Source organism: Triturus cristatus, chromosome 4_1 (assembly GCF_964204655.1).
Source record: "Triturus cristatus chromosome 4_1, aTriCri1.1, whole genome shotgun sequence".
Taxonomy (NCBI): Eukaryota; Metazoa; Chordata; class Amphibia; order Caudata; family Salamandridae; genus Triturus; species Triturus cristatus.
In genome coordinates this window covers 1,191,300,723-1,191,324,964 of record NC_140585.1, presented here as the reverse complement: position 1 = coordinate 1,191,324,964, position 24,242 = coordinate 1,191,300,723, and the positions used below count along the sequence as shown (strand labels likewise).

Genomic DNA, 24,242 nt, shown 5'->3' with positions numbered 1-24,242 from the left:
TGTTTTTTTTTTTTTTACTTTTATGTAGTGTTAGCCAGACCTAATGAATGTCAAAGCATATAATATTAGAAAAGTTAAAGTAGACAAAGCATTTTGGTTTTGTTGTATTGCATTATGCTAGTGGCAAGATTCAAGTCCAGTTTTGTCAAGAAAAGCTTTTCCTTTTACTAAGTAGTTTCTTACTAGGTTTCTGTGTTCATCAAATTTCCTAGCCTCTATAGGGAAAATGGGTCAGAACGATCACACAATCAAGGGGGAATGTGGGTAGGGGCGAGCTAAGAGTGTCCTGGGTATTGCAGCCTTTGGTATTGAGTTATCATTTTAATGCATGCTGCACTTTGTGTCACTTTTGCATGGTCGTTTGCAAGTGAGGTTAATTCACATTTTTTTTTTTTCTTTTACCCTGCAGGTTCCTGTATGTCCTGGGAGGGATTTCTGGGAGAGCTCGTCCACATCCATGTGTTGCACTGCCCAACCAATTGGGGTTAGGGAGGAGTGTGGGACAAAAGACTTCCCGTCCCCCCTATCATTTCCTCACCTCGTGTTCAGCAAATTTTAAGGTGGAAGAGAGGTGGAGGAGGACCTCAATGTCATTTTTAAACCAGGGAATTTTACAAGCAAAGTGAATTTCATGAAAAGATGGCCTTTGCTTGGCGCAGTGGACACTATCCTCTGTCATAGGGGTGAGTGTCCAGTCTGCCGTGAAGGAGGGAGTTTGGGGGATGGGAGGTCCACCGGGAAGTGCCATGGAGGGTATGTCTAGTGGGGGCCATGCTGGGGTGGGAGGTCTAGCAGGGGCCTTTCAGGGAGGTGTAGCAGGGGCCAGGGAGGGTAAGTCTAGCAGTGGCCATACTAGGGTGGGATGTCTAGTGAGGGCCAGGGAGGGAGGTCTAGCATGTGCCTGGTTTGTCTGGAGGTACATGTGGAATAGTTTTAAACACATCCAGTGGAAGCACTGAAGGTGAACCAGAATGTCTGAAGTATAACAGTGTACTAAGCGTAGGATCTGAGAATCTGAAGCAATCAGGGACAGGACCTTTAGACTGTTCTGTCGAGGCTGCTACTTTCTTGCTTTCTTTTTCCCCAAACTTGGTGGGTGAAGAAGAGACAGGGAAGGTAAACTGTGCATGAGATAATGGGCTAGAGAGCCATCTGAAGGTCAGCCATTAGCTGTTCAACATTTCATTTAGGACCTGTTCTTGACGCAGTAGGGACCAGTCTTGTTCTCTGTGCTATTAAAGCTAGGACTGCCCAGCAAGCAGTTGGGGGAAGGGAGTCCTGGAGGGGGGCCAAATTAGCTAAATGGGGAATGGGAGGGCTTCTGGGACGGGAGGGTCCTGTCGTAACAAAACTGTAGAAGCATGTTTTAGTCACTTTAAATTGCGAGCCTTTGTGTTCTGTGACCGCTAATTGCGTCCTACTTATGAGCGTGTGGGGAACACTGAAAATAAGGCTTTCTATGTCCTTGTGGTGTGCGTGGAATAATCTGTAGGTGCACTTTCTGCCCAAACCCTCCACTGTGGGGAAAGCATCTCTAAAGAGCAATCCGCAGTACTTGCAAGCGAGTGAAACGTGCTTGTTTTAACTGAAACAACGGTTCGTTTTGAGGCCTTTTTTTGTCCCTGCCGATGGCAGGTTGTCAGTCTGTCTGAACTTGTACTGAAATGTGTGAGGCTAGCTTCCAGTTTACTGTAAGTGTTGTAAGATGTGTTCTGAGGAAGGGTGCACCCATAAAACTGTTTACATGCTCCAGTGCCAATGAAATTGGGAAGGTGCCACGGGCAAGCACACCAAATTCCTACGTGCAGAGTCAACAGATGGGAACAGTCAGATTTGGTTTCTGAGACTCCTTCCACCGCAGAAGTCATTGAGTAGAATTAATTTCAGTGGTGGTGCAGTTAAAGTAGCAGGTGCTGGAACAAAAGTTTATTGCTTATGTCTTATCTGATATTGAGGATATGCACAAATTCTAATGGTGTGCTTGTATGTTTTGAATACACCTGGGTGCAGTAAGTTCACAGGCAATCTTAGCCGGAGCTGCAGTTGGTGAAAAAGCCATTCCTGTCTACTGGAAAACAATGGGCTTGGGGGAGGGAGGCAAAGCTGTCTTCACATGATTGATAGTAGCTACAGACCTCTCCGCCACCATTCAGCACCGACAGACTAGATGGAATCTTTTTTGTTTTGCAAGTGAAGTGGGTTGACTCCTCAGTTATTAGTGTCTGCTGAAACCATGTGCTCAATATTTGGGAATTGTGTCCAGTGGCTTAAACTTCTTGCACCACCCCCTGCCTTATCTCAGAGGGTTTGTGGGTTCTGTTTGTTGCTTATTTCACTGGCTGGATGGTTTGAGGCAACTGCCCCCGAGCTAGAGTCCATTCAAGTTAGTCTTCTGCATTCCATCCTCCGAATGTATGAGCCGCCCCCCTGCCCAATACTCAATACAACGTTGCTCTCTTGAAGGGCAATGCAGGTAGTAACATTAAAAATTAGACTGCAAAGCTAAAACCTTTGCATTACAGGAAGGAGTTGTAGTTTGTTGGACAGTAAAAGGTGGTATTTAAGAGGACTTCTAAATCCTGAATGAAAGCTGACCAGTCATGTTTTATGGTGGGCCTTTGTAGTTCCTTTAGGCGTCATTTTTATAGTCCTCAGCTGAGGGTTCTAAAAGACCCTCATGAGCATGATGTGAGTCTTTGATACCTTCTGTGACCTAAAGTTCACTTGTGAAGAAGGCCAATGTGACGCAGACCAGCTCCTGGTGATCTATTTAACTCTCAAAGCACCTGGCTGCTCTTAAAAATTGGAGCATTCACGACATCCTTTTATTGGGATTTGGAACAGTAGGAGGGACAATGAAGGCAAGATTGATTTAAAAAGGAGTTTGTAGTGGCTGGCTTCCATATGAGTAAGGAGGATTTTAACAAAGTCCCATTGAGTAGCAACATAATTAAATTTTGGGGTTACAGATGGCATCCTTTTATGTTTTTTCTGTCTTTCACTTGTTCTAGTGCCTCAGAGCTGTTAGGAAAGCAAGCCATCTCTGCATTTTTAAATACAATTTATTTGGCTAGTTAGCTTTTGCAAGAGCCAGATGATCGAACAGATCCCAGAGTCGTATATATTTAATAAAAAAGCGGCAGCTGGGGGGTGGTTGATAGTTTAGTTTGACACCATGGAGTTGCTTTGCTCCCTTGGTTCTTCCTGGTGCCAAAGATCAATGTGGTGGCAGCCTGTGGTAATGTTGACAAGGTGGGGGTTTAAAATATTTGAATCCACCTTTGAAAAATTTACTCTGGCTCATAATTTAACTGAATACAAAGTTCACTGAAATCAGTTACTTTCAGTGGGAGGGACTGAGCAATTTACCATTGAGTTTGGTGACCGTGACCGACTGGGCTAGTAAGTTTGCATCAGGTTGATTTTAATTCCATTTTTGTCTTCACAGTGAAGTTTAAGCTACTTGACCAAGCTGCCTCCTGACTTCCTTGTTTTTGTACAACTACTTCTGTAGTTTTAGCCTGTCTGTTAATCCTGGACTTGTATATTTGTAAATGTTCCGTAATGTTTCCTATGGTAAAACAGCAATGTATTAGTGTTAAAGCGGCTGCTTGCACCTTGCGCGATGAGATTTTTCTCATTTTATGTAAAATTATTTTTTTGTTGACTAAAAAATGTTTCTTGTGACTGTGTCTCCATTATTTGTTGGTTTCTGTGGGTAGGAAAAGCTTGCACCTGTGTCTCTTGCACTTAAATCTGAGTGGTTTGTGGTAAACTTGTGAAGGTTTTTGGAGTAGGTAAGGGGGATCTTGGTGGTTCTTTATTTCCTTCGGCCAACTGATTCCCAGAAATTGGAAAGAGGGGTCGATTGACATGTCCTGCACACTTTCTTTCAAGATCCATAAATCCTTGTGGGGTGTCTGGATGGAAAATGTCATTTTGATTCTGTAATACAAACATTGCTCAATCCAGTCTATCTGGTTATAATCTGTCCCTTCCTGTATCACTATGAAGGAAGATGTTCTGTGTTGCAGCACTTAAAGTGTAAATTAATCTTAACTGTGGTAATTGCAGATGGGCTTACTAAGCTGCCATGTAATCGAAAGATCCAGAGGACATTGCTTTGGGTGTGTATGAGAATATTGCTGCTGAGGATTTAATCATTCAGGGGGATCTAACCTGGAGGAGGAAGCACCATTTTCGGCACAGTCGGAGCAAGAAATCGGTAGCGGCAGATTCCTCACCATTTAAATGCTTCTCAGGCATCAGACTGGATTCAAACTTTTCAGCTGTACCTCTGTGCCGGTAGGTGACAGTGCAGCTCTGCACGGTTACTGTTCCGGAAATGACTAACAGAGCCTGTATAGATGCCACTCCCATGCTCTGACGTTTGTTTCCAATTTTTTTCAATGCCACCAGATGAAGTTACGTAGCTACCAGTCCCCTTTGAGACCCTTACCTCTTCTTAAATGTTTCAGTTTGCTAGGGAAAGCACCACCCAAAATGACAGGCTTTAATCTTTGTAAGGATGGTCACAGATAAATGTGACCGATCCTCACCAGGTTTGCCTGTTGACTGGGGTCAAAACACAACTCCTAATGCCTGCAGTGATTGCGACTATGAACCTGAAGGCTATACTGGACTGGGGAGCAAAGCACCCGAAGACTCCACAAGGAGACTGGTTCAGATTGAAAGTTCGTTCCCATTTCAGATGTCAAGGTAGCCAAGACTAGGAAAAAGCACAAGAAATCTAAGCGGTACTCTGCTCTTTCCCAGTTACATTCCCCTTGGAAAGGCGTGGTGTGGCACCATAGAGCTCTCATCTTGCTCTTGCTCATCTTGCTGGTGTAGGCTTATTCCGCAACCTGTTCCTGGCACTACCAGGGTTTCCTGGGCCATCCGCCACTCTGAAACAGATAGTGTTCAGCAAGGCTATTGCAGGCCACCTCTGGTGCATCTTTGGGCCCAATAGAGCAGAGTGGCTCCATCTAGAAATCCAGCTGCTGGTTTGACCCTCTGAGACCATCTCGTCGCAGCCTCTGGCTCCAATTCTGAATCTGACCCCACAGTTCTCATCGGTTTTTCTAACTTTGACGCATATTTAATCTATTCTGGATGGTGAGGTACCTATTGTATTCTGACTCTGTCCTGGTTCAGCTTAAACCAATGCAGCGCCTGCCCACTGTCTAGGCACCTCTTCCTCCATTTGACCTGCCACCCCTACAAGGGAGAATGCATGATCTGCATTTCCTTTTTTGGAGTGATTCAGACACAGGTTTTGAGATCAGAAAGCCAAACTGTCTTGTCTGCCCTCAACACTGTGGATTGAATGGTGGCATTGGACCCGCATGTTGTCCTATTGGCCCCTCTTGCGAGCCCTTGGTTCACCATGCAGTTTGTTGTGACAGCAGCCCTTACAGTGCTCTCTTTTGGTCTCAATAGTGCCCCTCGGGTGTTCATGAAGGTGATGGTGGTATCGGCACATCTTCTATCTTTAGGGGTTCACTACCACTGTGCCGAGGTCACACCTGACTATTCTTTAGGCACTCCCCTACATCCGAGCAGTTCTGGATTTAGTTCTGTTTTGTATTTCTCCCCTGGAAAGGAGAGTCCAGGACATTCAGGCTATGATCCTGAGCATTCAGTCTCTCCTGGCTTTCAGTAGTTAGTGATTGACATCTGCTGGTCAAGCACACAAGGTGGCATATGTGGGCTCTTCAGGGGATCTACAGTCTCAGTAACCCCAACAGCAAGGGGACTGCTCAGACCACATTTGGATACCCGCCCCCCCCCCCCCTCCCCCTCCCCAACGGTTGTCTTAGGAACCGAAAGATAAGTCAAAGGAAAAATACTCTCCCTCCATCCCCTGTAACACTAGAAAAGGCAGTATATGGCATCACAAAGTTGATGTGTCCATGCAGTCTTGCGCATCACACAAGAAGTTCCAGGAGCGACACGGGTGGAATGCGAATGGGATACCACATCCCTGCCTCCACCCCAAAAAACACAACAAGCACAGGGATCTGGGAGCCAGTCTAACAGATGTCTGTTGCCCGAAAGGTGTGCCAAGGTATTCCAAAGTGCATCAAATCTATAGTCCATATCGGCGAGGCTGCATAGCGATGAGTGATCAGTCTCCTGACCACTCCTGTATAGTGAGGACTATCCTGGTCACCGAGCTTAGAGCAAGGAATTGTCTCACCACCAGTAGCATATTAAATATTATTTTCCAGGCCGCTTTGGGTAAAATCGCCATTTCTGTAGGTCGGAGGCCCAATATTACAACAGAGATCAGGTTTGAAAGGGTATCCCAGCAACCCCCTGATATGGCGATGTATCTCTTTCCAATAACATGACCTGTTGGGACCACCACACACACGCAGCTAGTTCCCTTCCATCTCGCATCTCCAGCATTGTGCATCAGTCGTTCTGTATATCTGGCGTAATATAACACATCGGTCTAATCTTGTACATTGTTTCTCTATTTTGTATGCTCTTAGAGGGAGTGAATATAGCGGACCATAATTTCTCCTCCATACAGCTATCGGAATGGTATTACCATGTGCCTCCGACCTTTGCATCATGTAGGGCCAGTTTGCTGCCTGAGGTGACTGAAAGAGTATTGCATTGATGCTAGCTATTAAGCCTTTCGGGCCACTAATATTTGGTGAATTAAATCTCCAAGACATCTCAAAGGCTGTTCAGGGACAAGTGGTTGCCAGTTAACTGGCTGGGTGAAAGGCCTGGAGGCTGAGCTGAAAGTATGTCAGCCACTCAGTTTTGCATCCCTGGTAGGCTTTTAGCATTGCAGGAAATGTTTTATTCCCCCACCCTCAAAGATCACTTAGCATTATTCACCCCTCCTTGCCACCGTCCCATTTGTAAACATTACTTTGATGGTCTCTGGCGAGAAATACTGGTTGCCTGTCAAGGGTGCAAATGGGAAAGTAGTTGGGCCATTGCCTCGGGTGTGTCACATTCCTTGATTGCACGACATGGCAATCCATGGGTCTAGCTCGTTTTGAGAACCAGCGGACTGCCCATGGGGCTCGTCCAATGACCTCCACATCCATGTGGGCTCAGTGGCGCTCAGTTTCATACAGTGAATACTTGAAAATACAGAGTTGGGTTGTTTGATAATACTTTTGAACATTCAGAAGGCCTAGGCTGCCAGATCCTCTGGGGCCTGCATTATTTCCCTTGATGCATGCGCCGCCTTTTCCGCCCTGAAAAAGCGATCTATATCTACCTGCAAATTCTGGAGACCACTTTCCCGGAGCGGGACCGATAGCGCTTGAACAGATAAAGTAATCCTGATAATACATTTTGCTTGATGACTGGTACCCTGCCCAACCATGAGACAATGCGTTGACCTATAGGGGTCAGGCCTAATATTATCTAGCGGTCAAGGGTAATTGGCTGCATTTAGCATGCAAACCTGTGGTGTGAGATACACTGCCAGATATCTTGGCTTTTTTCCTGGGGCCCATTGGAAAGGGGCATTAGTCGATAGTCCACCCCATCACCCAAAGAATTTACTGTAGTGGGTTTGTTAAAGAGGAGGATATCATCAGCAAACAAGTGTATAGTGTGTTCTACGAAGGGCATATCTCCAATATCCTTATTCTGCCGTATGAAGGTCACGAGGGGCTTGACTGCCGGGACGAATAGCAGGGAAAGTGGACAGCCCTGTCTGGACCCTCTCCTATGAGGGATCTTCTCTGAGTTTTCTTCTTTTGTCAGGACTTGGGCAGTAGAGTTCTGATAACTGTCACCCAACCAGGTAAGGATCTGGGGGTTGAGAACCACGATCTCCAGAACCCTGGCAAGAAAGGGCCAGCTTACCCTGTCAAATGCCACCCTAGCGTCCAAGGACTGGATTGGCAACGCACCCCCAGAAGTTAGCTTCCTCAATTAAATGCAAGTATCCTAATAGTCCACGGCTTGTCTGTGGGGGCAAAACCTGATCTAGGTCGGTAAGGTTGAAGGAGGATTCTCTTTACAAATACTTCAGCGAAAATGTTTATATCTGCTTTTATTAAAGCTATAGGCTGGTAGGCCCTGCATTGGTCAATCGGCTTCCCGGGTCTATAAATTAATGTGATAGTTGGCGCGGCCATTGATGGAGAGGCCGTCTGAGGATAAGAAGGAATTAGAGGGTCACTAAATGCAGAACCTGTGAGGTATGATGTTTATAAAGATTTGTAATTCCATCGGTCCCCTATGGTTTTTCCGGGTGCATTTCCACTATGGCCCCCGTGACCTTGCCTGAGTAGTTAAAGTAGTGGCTGTTGGCTTTCACGATTCTAGGAAGCTGGGCCGCTGCCAAGAAAGCCTCCACATCACTCATGGACACCAGGTCTGCAATGTAGAGGAATGTGCAGAAGTCCCGAAATGCCCTTAATGGCCTTCTCTCACGCCTACACGCACACGAGTTGGGATCCTCCTGGAGGCTGTTTGGGTGTGTAAACGTGTTGCAACTGTGACCCTGTCTTCTTGTTTATCTTAAAACTTGATGTTCGCACAGTGCTTTTTTGCAACCTCTCTCCACCATTAAGCAAGTTTAACCTTGAGTGAGTTCATGCCACTTAGGTTCTTTAAGGAGTCTGAGGTCATATTCACTATGGCCTGTGTAAGCTCCATCTCCAATACGTACTTGTGGGGAACACCAGTCTGTTACATCTGTGCACTTTGGTCTATGTATCTCCCCCGAAAAACTGGCTCAAATTTGTCCCATAATGTGTTTACAGAAACCTCCCGTGCCATTTTCCTGAAAGAACAGTGATCGATATGTGGAGCTCCTGTTGTGCCACACTGTCGTCATCCCCCCCCCCCCCCCCCCCCCCCCGCTCCGGTTTCCAGGCTGGTGTAAAAAAGCAACGAACAGCCAGTCGGTCACCGTTTGGCTTCTGACCAGTCATCTACACCCCCTTCAGCCCACCTGAAAGGTTATTTGCTTCACAAAATCTGGTTACTTCCAGTAAACTTGATGTAGTGTTTGTTTCATCATCTAATGTGGATGTGTTGCTATTTCTGTTCCATCACTGGTGCTAAGGTCCATCTCTTGGTTAGTGTAGTTTGAAAACAGTTCTGGTACAGTTCAATGCTTTCTAGTTGTTCTGCTTATCTGAAAGAAATACGTAGTGAAAGATTCCTTACCTTAGAATATCCCCAGGCGTCAGACTGGATCCAGAAAGTTTTCGTCCGCAGTAACCCTGCGCGTTGGTAGATGGCGTCGTGCGGCTCCGCGTCCGGCGTCTGTCTGTCTTGGTTGCCGGGATGACGTCACGGGCGCTAGTTAGACGCCGCCCGAGCGCGCTGACGGCAGTTTTCTTTTTCCGCGCCAGCAAGCGCAGATCCGGGAAGAGCAGGTACCCTTAGTCATTTTTTGACTGACTTGTTGAGGCTTTTTGTCTCCATTTTTTTCATCGAGTTTTCGACTCCTGGTGCAGTTAGGATGCCCGGTTTTAAGTCCTGCGAGGAATGTCACCGCATGATGACGGACCCGCAACTAGTTTCTTTTCTGCCTGGGGCGCGACCACAACCCCAAGTCATGCCCTGACTGCCAGGTGATGGCGCCCAAGTCTTTGTGGGAGGGGTCCCGAAAGCTGCTTGAGTTCCGGCAGTCGGCTCCATGCCGTTCCAGGTCCCGCGGGAGGTCGAGGGACTGTGTGGAGTCCCATCAGAAGTCCTCCGGTTCTAAGTCTTTGCACTGTGGGTCAGGTAAGGTGAAGTAGAAGTGCCATCGCTCTCCGTCCCCCCCACTCCCCTCTTTGCTGGTCTATCGCGGCTGAGGGTGGTGCCTCCCCCGCGGCTCCAGTGGAGCCTGTGGTGTTGCTGCCGGCCTACCCGCTCTTTCCAGGTCCGTCGGTTTGATGGTCTTCGCCGATAAAGCAGACCATGCGTTGGAAAGGTTCAAGGACTCCCGGTCTACGGCCAAGTCCTTAGGAATCTACGCAGTCTGCCCTCCTCCGCAGTGGCACCGGACGGGGCGCCCCGCAGCGTTCGCAACAGAGCCACAAACCTGTGCAACAATCCCAGCGCAGACGCAGGTTCCGCCGTGGCGGACCAAGGGGCCAGCGGGCAGGTCAGTCCACCTCCACTCCGGCCACTACTGCCTCCAAATCTTCCTAGTCCGAGTTTTCAGACCCATCACACGCCAGTGGGCGGCAGTATTGGCCATCACCTTCCCCACTGGCGCACCATCACATCGGACAGGTGTGTTTTAGAGAGTCTGTAGGGGCTACTCCCTCCCCTTCGAGGCTACCCCTCCAGCCATGCCACCTCATTACCACCGGAAATCGGGGGATCACTTGGTGCTTCTTCAGAAGGAAGTTGCGGCCCTCCTGGCCAAGGGGGCCATCGAGCGCGTTCCGACGCCAGAAGTAGGGCGTGGTTGTTCCCACTACTTTGTGTTGCCAAAGAAGGACAAGGGGCTGCGTCCTATCTTAGACCACCGGAACGTCAATCACTTCCTCCGCAAAGAGAAGTTCAAGATGCTCACTTTGGCTCAGGTCTTGTCTGCTCTTGATCCACAAGACTGGATGGTAGCGCTGGACTTGCAGGATGCGTATTTCCACATCCCAGTCCTGCGGGCCCACCGGCGTTACCTGTGGTTCACGGTAGGCCACAAGCACTTTCAGTTCACTGTGCTCACTTTCGGCTTTACCAGCGCCATTCGGGTGTTCACGAAAGTGATGGCGGTGGTTGCAGCTCATCTGCGAAGATCAGGGGTTTCAATCTTCCCCTATCTCGACGACTGGCTCGCCCCAGGCAGTCGTCTCCCACCTCCAGACTACGGCCGACCTCCTGCATTCGCTGGGGTTCTCCATCAATGTGCCGAAGTCACACTTGATTCCCTCTCAGAAGCTCCTCTTCATCGGAGCGGTTTTGGACACCTTGCAGCTTCGGGTCTATCCTCCCGAACAGCGAGTCTGGGATATTCGGGCTCTGATCCCGATCTTTCAGACCTTGTCCCGGGTTTCGGTCAGGGTGACCCTGAGGCTGCTGTGCCTCATGGCCTCCTGCATCCTGCTGATCAGTCATGCCAGTTGGCATATGTGTGCTCTGCAGTGGGACCTGAAGTTCCAGTTGGCGCAGCATCAGGGGAACCTGTCCGATCATGTCCAGATTTCGAAGGGCACTGCAAGTCAGTTGCGTTGGTGGCTCACAGACCGGCATTGGGTTGACAGCAGATCCCTCTCCCTTCCCCAACCGGACGGAGTTCGCAGTGGTGACGGATGCGTCCCTCCTGGGATGGGGCGGCCACATGGGAGAGGCCATGGGAGATCAGAGGCCTCTGGTCTTCAGCGGAGTCCAAGCTCCATATGAACCTTCTGGAGCTTCGGGCAATCCGACTTGCACTGAAGGCATTCCTTCCTTCGGTCAGGGGGAGAGTAGTGCAGGTGTTCAGACAACACCACTGCCATGCGGTACTCCAACAAACAAGGCGGGGTCGTGGACCCTTTGTCAGGAGGCTCTGCGCATCTGGACATGGCTGGAACATCCGGGCGTTCTCCTGGTGGGTCAACACCTGGCAGGTTCTCTGCATGCCATGGCAGACTAAATCTAGCAGGTGCATGATGGCTCACGAATGGCATCTTCACTCGGAGGTGGCGCAAGGTCTCTTTCGGCAATAGGGAGAGCCTTGGTTAGATCTATTCGCCACCGAAGAGAACACACAATGTCATCAATTCTGCGCGTTGGAATTTCAAAGGCGGCACTCGCTTGGTGACGCTTTTCGTCGCGAGTGGAGTTGCGGTCTGTTGTACGCCTATACCTCTTCTGCACAGAGTGCTGAAGATCAGGCGCGACCGGGCACAAGTCATTCTTGTGGCCCTGGACTGGGCTTGAAGAGTATGGTATCCCGAGCTACTCCGTATGAGCATAGCTCCCCCGATCCAACTGCCTATTTGGGAGGATCTTCTGTCGTAGCAGCAGGAGACGGTCCTCCACCCAAACCTGTCCAGCCTGTACCTCGTTGCGTGGAGATTGAGCGGCGGCTGTTGATTCCTTTCGACTTGCCTCCTGAAGTTTGTGGTGTCATTCTGGCAGCCAGGCGTCCCTCCACTAAAGGTAGTATACGCCTACAGGTGGAACAAGTTTGTGGCATGGTGCACAGCAAAGGATGTGGATACCCCGTCCGCTCCTCATTCTGAGGTTCTCTTGTTCCTCCTTTCTTTGGCCCAGCAGGGCTCTGCTGTGGGCACTATCAAGGGGTACCTTTCTGCTATTTCGGCCTTTCTCAGGCTCCCTGATCAGCCCTCTTTTCAAGTCCCCTGTTGTAAATAGATTTCTCAAATGGATTACACACCTTTTTCCTCCTATTACTTTCGTCATGCCACAGTGAGACTTGAATCGGGTTCTTACATACTCCCTTTGAGCCCCTTCAAGGTTAAGAGACGAAGAGGACAGTTGTGAAGACTGCCTTCCTGGTGGCCATCATCTCCGCTAGGCGAGTGAGTGAACTCCAGGCTCTTTCTTGTAAGCCTCCCTTTAAGTCGGTCGGTCAGGATAAGGTTGTGCTCAGGCCTCGTCCTTCCTTTTTGCCTAAAGTTGTTACGGCCTTTCACATTGGTAAATCCATTACCTTGCCCACTCTATTTCCGCCTCCGCATCCTTCCAGAGAGGAAGAGAGGCTCCACCGCCTGGACCCAAAACGTGCGCTCTCATTCTGTTTCAACCGCACACAACAGTTCCGGGTGGATGACCAACTCTTTGTTGGCTACGTTGGCACCAAGAAAGGTCGGGCGGTGCACAAGAGGAATATCTCCCGCTGGGTTGTCTTGTGCATCAAAGCCTGTTACTCTTTGGCTAAAAAGGAGCCTTCGGTGGGGCTACGTGCTCATTCCACTAGAGCAACTGCTCCCACTACTGCACTGGGACGTGGTGTCCCCCTGCAAGACATTTGTCAGGCAGCCATGTGGGCCTCGTTGCACACATTTATGAAGCATTACTGCCTTGACAGCCAAGTCCGGAGAGACTGCTTCTTTGGCAGTTCTGTTCTCCGGGACTTTCTTGGTTTGCAGACCCACCACCGGGGTAGGTATTACTGGGGTATCTATTCGAAGGTAAGGAATCTATCACTACATGTTTCTTTCAGATGCACAAGTTACTTACCTTCGGTAACAATATATCTGTAAGAAACATTAGTGATGGATTCCTTACTGCCCCACCCATCCTCCCCGTTCTGCAAACTGATTTCTAGGGTTAAGGTCATCCCTTCAGGGCCCCAGTTTCAATGCACCAGTGGTCAGTATCTTGCATGGCTGTTTTCCTGGCGCGGAAAGTCATGTACAGAACTGACGTCAGCGCGCGTGGGCGGTGTCTTAAGTAGCGCCAGCGATGTCATCCCGGCGACCACGACAGACGCGTAGCCGCACGACACCACCTACTGATGCGCAGGGTGTACTGCTGACAAACTTTCCGGATCCAGTCTGACGCCTGGGGATATTCGAAGGTAAGGAATCTATATCACTACTAATGTTTTTACAGATATATCGTTACCAAAGATAAGTAACTTGTGCTTCATGGCCAATGTGCCAATAGACACTGTTGCAGCTACTTGGGCATCCCCACACACTTTCAACAAGCATTACTGTTGACATACAAATGAATAAGGAAGCACAAGTAGGACAGAAAGTACTTCAACACCTGTTCGCTAAGTCTTCCCCTCCCCAAAAAGGGAGTAACCGCTACGTAATCTGATGCACAGCATGTGAATCCAGAAAAGGATTCACGCTGCAAAACGAAATGGTCACTTACCAGTAGGAGTAGTTTTGCAGCTTAAAGAGTATTTTGGATTCACATGCGACTCACCCAGCCTCCCCTAAGAGAAATACAAGCAGGTGGAGAAATGTATTCAACTATTCACTAAAGTACCATCTAAAGACATATAAGACAAACACAGAAAAAAGAATCTAAAGATGGCTACTATGCACAACAAACTCAGGGGTGCTGTCTGATGTCACGCAGTGGATGGACCTAGCACCAAATGGAGGTTGATGCCCAAAAAGAAAAACTAACTATTCTGGACCCAACCACTAGATGCCAGAATGATGCACAGCATGTGAATCAAGAAAACTCTTCAATCTGCAGAACTACTCCTACTGGTAAGTAACTATTTTGTAATATTTATTATACACACCCTCACTAACACATTGGTAAATCTCCTCAAAGATATCAACACAGTACACACAATTTCAAATGGAAACCGGTAAGTAAGCACAAATGCACAGTGGTCTCCAGGGGGAGACCAAACCATATACTAAAGAAGTGGAATGTGAATTGCGACTGAAGTCGGGACTTGACTCGGAAGATTCAGAAGAGCTCTGGACCCAAGGCAAGTACCCAGGAACCCCACGGAGGCCGTGTGCAGAGTGGAAACACATCCGCGTACTTCTTGCAAGTCAATAGGGAAGATGCTGTTGCAGTTTTGAAGAACGACCCTTCCCAGTAGCCCCTGAAGAAATCTCATGGAAGGCTGAAATCACCCCACCCTTGGAAGCACCATGAACCAGGATACCTACACCAGCAAAGCGGGGTGCATAGGTGCGAAGAAACCGCCGTAGACCACAATGGAGGACTTCAGTGAAGATGCTGCTGGCAAAGAAGGTGAGTCTGGTGGAATCCAAGAATGGATTCTTGAAGCGAAGTACCTGCAATCACAGAGGACAGTCTATGCCACTCAGGAGCGACCAGGAAGCACGGAAGACCAATGACCACTGGTTTTTGTTGAGTTTTTTTTAGTTTTCACATTTATAATACTTTGAGCAATCGCAAATAAAATTGTGCGGTACCAGTATAGGTTTACAAGGATAGTCCTTGTCAAGCGTCATACCATCATATAAACAGATGGTTCAAACTGCCCATTATCATAAAGTGCAATGGAGGATATCCAATACAGCAAAAATAAAACCTATCAATATCTCTTAACATTACAGTAAGTTATCGAGGTTATGGGTCTTTTACCACAAACCAACCTGTTCCACATGTACTTTTCCCAGTGTATTCTATTGACCCTGCTATATCAGGGTTGGTGATCAAACCACCTCATGTATAGTGACAAAACAAACAATAATCCAAAAGAAAAAGATGGGCGGAATGCCAGTGTAACTGTTAAAATAAGTCCAAATAAATCACATACTGCTGCATGCCGGGCCAGTGTGTAGCCACTGTGACAATTGTTCCATATCATCCCAATAGCTGGACACGCTACATCCCATGTATAAACCACATTAAATAACATTAAAGATGTCTAAGGGGTCATCCGGGGCTGTTGCCAGTTGGAGCGCAGTCAGGATTTTATTCCAAGCAGTTGAATTGGGGTACTTGCGCAGCTCAAGCGTATCCACCCTCAGCAGAGAGGCAACTTCTGCTTTAGCCTAGTTCGGCATGGATTGTATCCAAGCTTTGAGTGGTGGAGGATCTCCAGCTTTCCAACGCTGTGTGGCGAGCCGCTTGGCCACCACCAGCCCCAAATCCAAGAAACTAGAAGATGCCCTATGCTTAACTCTGGGGAAATATGCCTATGATACACGCCTCCCGTGCTGGTGGGCAGCAACCGAACCACACCATGCCGGTATCCCCGCAACATGGGGCACAACCACTGCTTATGCAGAATATCAGCATTCACCAATTTGCAGCGTGGGCAACAACCATCTATTCTGTTAAAATACCTGTTAATTTTTTCTGGGGTTAAATACGCTCTGGACTATGTAATAGTGGATCAACTTAAACTTTCCGTTTCTGGGGATATTTTTAGGGCTGTCCAGCAGTGTAGCCCATTCTTTAGGCGAGCAAGGCTGCGACAAGTCTGCCTCCCATTTATTACATAGGGGTGGTAAGTCAACCATGGTATGTTCACAAATTAATTCTGCGAACCATTGTATAAGGTGCCACCCTGTGCCCATCACATGTATGTACTGTAGCAGATGTGTTGGCCTTGTGACATATTATCCCAATAATTGTATTTGTATTTGTAAGGAAATTTATATAGCGCATGTATACTGACAGGTCTCTTAGCGCTGACAGAAGGAGATTGCAAAGTTAGCCCGGTAAAGACAGTCCTGGTCATAGGGAACTTAGAAATTGTCTCTAAAAAGCAGCGTTTTCAGTATCTTTCGAAAGGGGAGTAGGCCTGGTTCTTTCCGTACGACGTCCGGCAGTTGATTCCAAAGGCGAGGCAGGATCACCGAGAAAGCTCGCCCGCCCTTGGAGGCCAAGTTGCTTCGGGGACAGACCAGATGGAGAGCGTCTGTAGAACGAAGTAGGCGTCCTGGAATATACCTGGCCAAACGATCCCTGATGTAGCTGGGAGCGTGGCCATAGAGGGACTTGTGGGCGATACATAGGGCCTTAAATTTAGCGCGTTGTCTAACGGGCAGCCAGTGTAGCTTTAGAAGCAGAGGTGATGCATGAGACCGTCTAGGAAGGCTAAAGACTAACCTAGCAGCATCATTCTGTGCCACCTGGAGCCGGTTAGTGAGTTTCTGCGGGAGACCTAGGTACAGCGCATTTCCATAGTCAAGGCGAGATAGAATAGTAGCCGAGACTATGGTTTTCATGGTAGAAGTGGACAGAATGGGGGCCAGTTTCCTCAATTGTCTCATAATACCCGAGCAAGTGCCCACAACAGAAGAGACTTGATGGCTTAGTGAGAGTTCTGCATCAATCTTGATTCCCAAGCTTTTCACAACTGGGGATGGGCATGGAGGAGTCCCAAGTTCTTTGGGCCAGAACAGGCCACCCCAGGAGTTGTTAATAGTTGGGATGACGAGGAGCTCCGTTTTATCCGGGTTAATTTTCAGAGAGTTAGCAGTCATCCAGCTAGTTGTGAATCTTAAAATGTTTTGAGCAGTCTCCTGGGCCTGGGCTGAGTTGTCAATCCTCAAAATGAGCTGTGTGTCGTCAGCATAGTTAAAAACACGACAGTCAAGATTGGATAAGGCGGCCACTAAAGGTTGCAGATAGATGTTGAAGAGCAGCGGGGATAGCGCAGAGCCCTGTGGTACGCCGCATGGAATGACACCTTTCTTAGAGGAACGGTCGCCAAGCTGCACCCTTTGCGAGCGACCCGAGAGGAAAGATTTTAACCAGTCATGGGCCGAGCCCCTGAGTCCCAGGTCCAACAGACGGCTCAGCAGGATGGAATGACTGACCGTATCAAATGCTGCAGAGAGGTCCAAGAGCACAAGTGCGCTCGGCTCTCTCTTATCAGCATTCAATCTAAGGTCGTCGAGGACGGACAGCATGACTAACTCCGTACTATGGTATGCTCTAAAACCTGCCTGACGAGGATGTAGAAGCTTAAATGTGTCCAAAAAACCAGAAAGGTGTTTTAGGACATGTTGCTCCATGACTTTAGCCAGAAAAGGGAGCTGTGAAATAGGCCTATAATTTTTCAAATCAGCCTTATCAGCTCCTGGCTTTTTCAATAGAGGGATAACTCGAGCCTCCTTCAGATTACTTGGCACCTGACCCGTGGCTAGGGAGAAGTTAAGGAGCGAGAGAATCTGGCATTCCAGGATTGGGCGAGCCAACTGGAAGATCCTCGGAGGGCAGGGATCGGCCGGTGAGCCGGATCTGATCTTGTTTACCAAGAAGGCCAGCGCTTCTGAGTCCAGCGGCGGGAATTGGGCAAGAAATTGGGCTGGTGAGGTTTGAGGCGACACCAGTCCTTGACTAGCATCAGTCGCGGGAAGGCTATTGATCTCAAGTAAAATATTCATCACTTTCTGCAGGAAGAAGGACTGCAGGGTGTCGACGTCGAAGGGTATTTGAGACTAGGGCACATCAACCTTACTGCTGAGTTCTTTTAGGATCTTAAAGGTTTCCTTTTGCTTATTAGGTGCCTCAGTAATCCGAGCCTCATAATATTCAGCTTTCCTTGAAGTGAGAGCTCTCTTATAGAGGGCCAAAGCAGTTTTATAGAGGATCAGGTCAGAGGCCATATAGGCACGTCTCCACTGTCTTTCTACTTTACGTAGGCTTTGTCTATGTATTCGTAAAGCCTCGTTAAACCAGGGGGCCCCCTTTGTTTTTAGGCTTGACTCTTTCCCTACGTACTGGTGCCAGATGGTCAATGGCCAGGAGGAGAGTATCACTAAGAGACTGGCTGGTTAGGTCAATATTAGTATAACCCTCCTCAGGCCTGTACGGGGGGAGTCTATGGAGGAAGTTAGTAAGATTATCCGACTCGATCTTGTGCCAGCTTCGCACTCTCCTCCACTCTGGAGTTGGACGGGTGGAAGGACCGGCCAGAGGGACCCAGCAAGAAATAAGGAAGTGATCTGACCAGACACATGGGAGACCTTTTAAAAGTCTATCTTGCTGGCTGGTAGACCAAACCAAATCAAGGGTATGTCCCTTGACGTGAGTAGGGCCATTAACCAACTGATGGAACCCCAAGTTAACCATAGTCGTGTCGAGCTGACAGGCCTGAGAATTACGTGGATTGCTGTCCCAGTGGAAATTAAAATCGCCCACAACCATAAGTCTTTGATAGCGTGTACTAAGGTCTGATAAGGTTTCGCTAAAGTGATCGCAGAACCCTGGTGAGGCGTCCGGAGGGCGATAAACTGTTAGCAATACAAAGCAAGAGGAGTCAGACGTAAACTTAACGCCTAGGAACTCCGAATTATCCAAGCTTTCTGATAATATTTTGGTGGCCTTTAGATTAGATTTGAAGTAAGTCTCCACCCCCCCCCCCCCCCCCCCCCCACCTCTTCTTTTATCCTGCCTGTTGTGCCAACAGACATCAAAATCATCTGGCAGGGAGGAAATGAGGTCGGGGACAGATGCCTCCCCCATACAGGTTTCTGTCAATGATAAGCTATCAATATCGCCATCTTGAAGAAGGGTTAAAATTTCAAGACGATGTTTGTTTAAAGATCTTGTATTCAAAAGAGCCACTGTCAGGCCCGGCGATTTCACTGAACTAGATACAGGGAAGGCTGGGGGAGCAGCAGCGTAGGTGGGATTCACAGCGGGAGTCCTAGAGAGGTTTTCCTTTCCCAAAATTGACAGGGTATGGGGTTTGAGTGGAAAGGCCAATGTGGCAAAGGACATCAACTCAGCAGACAAGTACCTCAGCATTTGGCCAGGGTTTATGGCCCCTGGTCCCGGCAGGGCGCGGGCGGGAGCAGACGGGCTTGCCTTAGGCGCGCCCGCTGCGCGCGTCCGCTGCGCGTTTGCTCCAGCGCACTAAAGTACTGTCCCCTACCGCCCTCCAACCAATCAGCTCTGCTGTGCAGCAGCTGCTAACTCCCTCCCTCTTGGCACTAGACTGCGCTTAGGGCGGAAGTGGAGAGCCAACCCGAAGTAGGTCAAAGAAGTGAGTTCTTTAAAAATCAAACGTGACTTTACACAGATTTTAAACAGATTTAAAATACAATTTTCATGTGCAGACAGATACTCAAGCGCTGCTTTTGCCGCGACGCATGAAGCAGGACTACCAGCATGGCCCAGCATGGCTTCCCCAGCAGCGTGACTCAAACTGCCCAGGGTGGACACCCTCCTTCAATCAAAAAGAGAAAAGGTTGCAATGCACCTCCCTCATATAAATCTCCCAATGTGCATAAGCCAGCATCCTGCCAGCCTGCAAGGTCCGTTGCCCGAACCCTGCCCTCCTTTTGGCATACCCAATATTGGGAGAGTTGGTGCATATGGTTTGACCTATCTTGTGAGGTGTAGGGCTTTACGGAAGCACTTTTGTGCCACTCTTACCAGAGTAAAGTGAGATTAGTACGTGATTTAGTACAGGGGTAGAAAATAAAAAGGAGCTTGACCAGTGTGTACGGGGGATTACATTCCGCAGTGTCCGCAAGGTGTAATTCTGATGCCCATTTTGCTACCCATTGTATTTGGGACGCCAGGTAGTAATGCTCCATATTAGGTAGAGCTAATCCACTCAGCTCGCGAGGTAAATATAGTTTAGCTAATGCCACCCTACAGCGCGTATTCCATGTGAGAGTATGCCATCCAATGGCCGAAAGAACAACGCTGGTAGGTATAACGTGAGATTCCCAAAATAATACAGCAGTCTTGACAAAATCACCATATTGATGAGTGCCACCCTGCCAGCTTCTGAGCGGTTAAGCTTTTTCCAGAATTCTAGTTGGAATGTAGGGCAGTAATCGCTCTGGACAGATTCCCATCCAGTAGGTCCCGGTCAGTGTGGTAAATCCGGACCCACAAATTTTGGAACCAGACCGGTTGCCAAGCCACCAGTGCACCATCCACTACCAAGTGAGGAGTGTTGGCGTGGGGGGTAAAGGGGAACAAACATGACAATGTAGCAAACTGTTTAAGTATGTACGGCATGATCAGGTGTATCACCTGCAGGTCCCTAATATCTGAAATAAATAGTTATAGATTCCTTACCTTAAAATTACCCCTAGGTGTCTGACTGGCTCTGGAAAGTTTTTTGTCAGCAGTACCCCTGCGTGTCTTAGGGTGGCGTCGGTCGACTCCGCGTTCGGCGTCGTGGTTGCCGGGATGACCTCGCGGTAGCTACTTAGACTGCCCCTCGCTCGCTGATGTCAGTTGTTTCACTTTCCGTGCCAGCAAGCGCAGATCCAGAGAGCGGTTCCCCCATTTTTTGACTGAACTTTTTCTCGGTTTTTGTCGACTTCGTTGTTTGAGTCCATGGACTCCTAGTGCACGAGGGATGCCCGGCTTTAAGGCTTGCGGTTCCTGTAACCGACTCGTGACGGATCCGCACCGCGTGTGCCTCTAGTGCCTGGAGCGTGACCACAACTCAGTTGTGCTCAGACTGCCAGACCATGGGCCCGAAGTCTTTGCGGGAGCGGTCCCTAAAGCTAATCTAGGCCTGGCAGTCGGCTCTGCGTCACTCGGTCCCGTTAATGTAGGTGGTCGAGGAAACTGTCATGGACACAACACCATTCTTTCTCTGTCTTCGCACTCTGGGTCAGGTAAGTCGAAGCACAAAGTCAAAGAAGCATCATCGCTATTCGACTTCTCCCCGTCTGTCGTCTGCAACTAGGGATGCGGGTGGTGCCCTTCCTGCGGCTCCGCATGCGAAACCTGCTGGGTTGACTTTGGGTTTCCCTCCCTTTTCGGGACCCAGTGGGACGATTGCCCAGCTTCGGAGTTTCTACGAAGCGATGCATGCCATCTTTGGGCCGCCCGACTCCGCCGACGTGCCTTCATGTCCTGCGGACTGGGCTGGGACCCTGGGCCTTCGGCAGCTTCGGCCTTGGTGCTGCAGTGTCCCCTTGGATCTAGGCCTAGATCGGCGCCGGTTGACCTTGATACGCCTCCCCCGGCGCTGATTTCACTGGCAACGCATCAAGCCACCAGGTTCGGCTATGTCCCCAGCCGACGTAGACCCCAGCCTCCACCTCGAGGTAGACATGGAGTCGGAACAGCATTGACCAACGCCGGACCCAATGCTAATGGGTACTTTTGTGCCCCTCTTCCACCCTGGCTTTTTGAGACCAGATTGGTTGCCAGAGGAGGCTGAGGAGGACTGGAAGGGGTCTGGGGACCCTTTAACTGACCAGATGGTGTATGAGCAGGAATTGAGAGAGGAACTGGGGGAAGCTAGTGGTTTGGATACCTCACCAGACCATCGCATGTTGTCTCCTCCTACCGTGGCTATGGAGGAGGGAGCGTCATACGCTGTGGTGTTGCGGCCGAGGCTATCCACCTCGAGCAACCTATGGTGGCAGTCAGAACTAACCTCCTGACAGGTGCTTCAACCGGCAGCGAGCTTTCTGTGTGGATACAGTTGCGCAAGTGCTGCCTTAGTGCCCTGAGGAGGCCCGGGCCGTGCTCTCTCGAGCCCGTCGACTCTACACCTGGTTGCGTTCAACTGGTTTTTCCAGGAATGTCCAATCCACACTTCTGGGCATGCCCTTTGATGGCGTCACCTTTTCGGTGACAAGGCACACAACTTGCTAAAGCGCCTAAAGGACTCCGGCTACGGCCAGGTCCTTGGGCCTCTCCACCATCCGACATGTGCAGTCTGCCTTTTGCCCCTTTGAGGTGGCCCGCTACGTTCTGCCCAGAGCCACAGGCCAGCGCAAGCTGTTCAGCCCCAGCGCAGCCGGGTACGTGGAACCACCACTCTGGTTCTGGGGGCCAGCGGGCGGGCCGGTCCACCACAGCCCCCGCTGCAGCAGTCTCCAAACTCTCCTAGTTCGACCTTTCAGGGCCACCAAACGCCAGTGGGCGGCAGGATCCCCCATCGCCTCCCCCACTGGCGCAACATGTCGGACGAGTGGATTTTGCAAATAATCAGAAGGGGCTACTCCCTCCCCTTCAAGACTACCCATCCATCCATGCCACCTCAGTACCATTGCATGTCAGAGGATCACTTGGCACTTCTCCAACAGGAGGTTTCGGCACTCTTGGCCAAGGGAGCCATCGAGCGCGTTCCTGCCCCAGAAGTAGGTCGTGGTTGTTATTCCCACTACTTTCTGGTGCCGAAGGACGCAGGATTTTGTCCTTCTATCTTGGATCTCAGGAACGGCAACCGCTTCCTCTGGAAGGAGAAGTTCAAAATGTTGACGCTCGCTCAGGTCTTGTCTGCCCTCGACCCTGTGGACTGGATGGTAGTGTTAGACTTGCAGGACACCGATTTCCACATTCCCATCCTGCTGGCCCACAGGCGTTACCCACGGTTCACAATAGGCCACGAACATTTTCAGTTTACCGTGCTTGCTTTTGGCCTTACCAGTGCCCCTCGGGTGTTCACAAAAGTGATGGCGGTGGTTGCAGCTCATCTGCGCAGATCAGGGGTTCCAGTCTTCCCCTATCTCGACGACTGGCTGTTGAAGGTGGGCTTGCACCAGGCTGTCGTCTCCCACCTCCAAACTCCACCGAACTGCATTAGCTAGGATTCTCCATCAACGTGCCGAAGTCACACCTGACCCCTCTCAGAAGCTCCTCTTCATCGGAGCAGTTCTGGGCATGACGCAGTTTCAAATTTATCCTCCCGGACAGCGAGTCCGGGATATTCAGGCTATGATTCCGATCTTTCAGCCTTTATCCCGGCTTTCGGTCAGGATGACCCTGAGGCTGCTGGGTCTGATGGCCTCCTGCATCCTGCTGGTGGATCATGCCAGTTCCAGTGGGCCCAACATCAAGGGAATCTGTCCCGATTGCATCCAGATCTCGGAGGGCACTGCATACCAATTGCAGTGGTGGCTTACGAACCAGGATTGGGTCGAAAGCAGATCCCTCTCCTTTCCTCAAACAGAGTTCATGGTGGTGACCGATGCATCACTTCTGGGATGGGGCAGCCACATGGGGGAGGCGGAGATCAGAGGCATCTGGCGGAGTCCGGGCTCCACATCAACCTTCTGGAGCTTCGGGCGATTCCTCTTGCACTCAAAGCATTCCTTCCCTCTGTCCGGGGAAGAGTAGTGCAGGTGTTTACAGACAACACCACCGCCATGTGGACATGGCTGGAAGATTGTGGCATATCCCTGGTTGTTCAACACCTGGAAGGTTCCCTGAATGCCAGGGTGGACGAGCTTCGCCTCAGGTGCATGATGGATCACGAAGGGCGTCTTCAGTCGGTCATGCAAGGTCTCATTCAGCAGTGGGGAGAGCCTTGTTTAGATCTATTCGCCACCGAAGAGCGCACAATGTGAGCAATTCTGCGCGTTGGAATTGCCAAAGCGGCACTCGCTTGTCGATTCTTTTCATCGCGAGTGGAGTTGCGGTCTTCTATATGCCTTTCCGCCTATACCACTTTTGCCCAGAGTGCTGAAGAAGATCAAGGGCGACTGGGCCCAAGTCATTCTTGTGGCTCCGGATTGGGCACAAAGAATCTGGTATCCTGAGCTGCTCAACATGACCTCCAATCGGACTGCCTCTTTGGGAGGATCTTCTGTCGAAGCAGCAGGGGACCGTCCTCCACCCGAACTTGTCCAGCCTCCTCCTCTGCGTGGAGATTGAGCGGCGGCAGTGGACGTCGTTTGACGTGCCTCCTGAAGTCTGCTATGTTATCTTGGCAGCCAGGCGTCCCTCCACTAAGACTGTATACGCCTGCAGATGGAACAAATTTGTGGCATGGTGTGCAGCAAAGGCTGTGGATCTCCCGTCCGCCCCTCTTTCTGAGGTTCTCTTGTTCCTCCTTTCTTTGGCACAGCAGGGCTCTGCTCTGGGCACTCTAAAGGGTTACCTCTCGGCCATTTCAGCATTCCTTAGGCTTCCTGATCGGCCTCCTCTTTTCAAGTCCCTTGTTGTAAATAGATTCCTTAAAGGCATTC

The 24,242-nt window shown here is 49.7% G+C and overlaps 1 protein-coding gene across 1 annotated transcript in view; it reads left to right on the top strand.

Annotated features, from left to right (window-relative positions):
• TNPO2 (transportin 2) overlaps positions 1–3,687 on the top strand; it is a 96,493-nt gene extending 92,806 nt beyond the window's left edge. Inside the window, exon 25 of the mRNA XM_085654457.1 lies at positions 410–3,687. The gene's annotated coding sequence lies outside the window, so the exon portion shown is untranslated. The remainder of the gene's footprint in view (positions 1–409) is intronic.
• The last annotated feature ends 20,555 nt before the right edge of the window (positions 3,688–24,242 follow it).